Raw genomic sequence first — 2159 nt, forward strand, 5'->3', positions numbered from 1 at the left:
CCACCTTTATCTTCCCGGTGCCAGGGCTGGATGCTCCCAGCCCCTGTGATTTGGAGGCCAAAAAAAAATTAAATTTTCAATTAATATGACTAGAGATGTAAATGCCATTCGGAATACAGGGTGTGGAGGTTGCCAGGAGGGCAGGAAAAGCTGTTTCAAGGGAGCAGATGCTCAGCCAAGTGATCCTGGCTGAGCTGTGCCAGAGAGATTTGGGGAGCAGGAGCACCATGTGTCAGCCCATGGGAAGACTTGGTGGCCACGGGAAGGTCTTGGTGGCCACAGGAGCTGCTGGGTGACCTGAGTGAACACAGCCTGGCATGGCCCTCAATCCCCATGGAGCCTGGATGAACCCAGCCCTTTGGGAATGCTTTGAGGGAACTCCACTGTTGCCTTATTTCCAGCCTCTAAGAGTGTGAGGTTGGATCCAACCGATTTAGGGCTCTGAAGGCAAATTCTTAAGCACCAATTGACCAGGGTGCTCCCAGCTCCCTTTTTGGGGATGAGAGCAGGGATGTTCTCATCAATTCCTGACCCCTCCATGAGGGACACATGGAGAAACCCCAGCTCCCAAGTGACACAACCTCACCACTGCCCTGCTCCTCCTTGGACACCCTGCAGAGCCTCCACGGGGTTTTTTGGGAGTTCATCACGGGACACCCTAATTAACACAGAGAGGGAAACGGCTCAGGATTGTGGGAGCCAGGGAGACCCAATCCAGGCCTGTTCCATCTCCTCTCCCCTGCCCAGCTGAGCCAGGGCAGTGTTGTTTTTAAGTTCACTTTCTGTGTTGCAGGCAGGAATTCAGGATGGCACCAGGCAGGAATTCGGGATGGCACAGGCAGCTTGGGGAGGGGAAGCCATTTCCCAAATGAGTCAGCAGGAGCTAAAAATAGTCACCCTGGAGCCCAAACCGCAGAAAATGGTGCTTATTCCAGATTGCCTTGTTCCCCTGCCATCCTGTAAGCCCAGGCCTCGCCAGAGCTGGGAGCTGCAGGGCAGTCCCTGCTGATGGGGTGCGGTGGGATACAGAGGGATGCAGGGGCTGCTGCCTGATGGGGAGCCCTTCAGGCAGCCCAGGTGGCTCCTGATGGATGCCAGGCCATGGGGGTCCTGTCACAGAGTATTTGCAGGTTCCAGCCACGGGGATGTGGCCGGAGCAGCGGCTGCTGCCGTGGATGACCTGAGAGGGAAGCGAGTTTATTCTTCTGCAGAACCTTGCTGCACGAGGAGGGGGATTCCAGGTGTCATTTTTCCAGAGAACCACTCTGTCTGCACTGAAAATATCAGTTTTAACAGAGCTAAGAAAGCAAACCTATCCCCTGTTCCTACTGCAGCCACTGCTGTGGGATTGGACACACATGGATGCCTCCAGCCCGGGGACTGTCACCCAAAAGTAGTTTGTCACTTGGATAAACAAGGTGGGTGCTGCCAAAATCGTGGCTCTGCCTTCCCTGGGCTTGAAAGAGCCACTGGTGTTGCTGCTGACCCCTATTAAGCCCGTCCCATCTGGCCACAGAGCTCAGCCGTGCACAGCGTGTGTCACTGGCTTAACTGGAGGGCTGGCTTTGACCTGATTTAGGGAAGCCCAGGTTTTTAAAAAAAAAAAAAAAAAAAAAAAACAAAAAAACACCAGTTGGACACACTTATTCGGGTCTAAAAGCCTCTTCTTTCAGTTTATCTTAAACCAATTAGGGATGAAAACCAAGCCACTCCTAATCCAAACTAAGAGGGTGTCCCTCAGTGCCTCGTCACGGCTCCCGGGGCTGTGTTGGTTTAGGGGGAGCAATGCAGAGACATTGCTGTGGGTGGGAAGGGATGCCCAGGGAGAGGTGTGGAGCTGCACAACTGTCCTGCCACGGCACCTCACCCCAACCTCCCCCCAGGGCACCTCAGCCCATCCCGCCCCTCTCGGCAGCCTGGCATCAGCTCCTGCTCCCCGGATTTGTTTGTGGCTGTGCGCTCAGGCAATATTGTGACTGTCAGAGACCTGATATTAAAACATTTACCCAAAACACCTCTGCCTGCCTCTCCCCTCTCTTGTCCCCCTCCTCCTCTTTTTCTCTCTGTTTTTTTTTTGTTTTTTTTTTTTTTTTTTTTTTTTTTTTTTTTTTTTTTTTTTTTTTTTCTTTTTTTCCTGCTGTTGCTGAAATTCCCAGCGC

The sequence above is a fragment of the Empidonax traillii genome, unplaced genomic scaffold (assembly GCF_003031625.1).
Source record: "Empidonax traillii isolate 1590-97213 ecotype Southwest subspecies unplaced genomic scaffold, ASM303162v1 scaffold888:size428694, whole genome shotgun sequence".
Taxonomy (NCBI): Eukaryota; Metazoa; Chordata; class Aves; order Passeriformes; family Tyrannidae; genus Empidonax; species Empidonax traillii.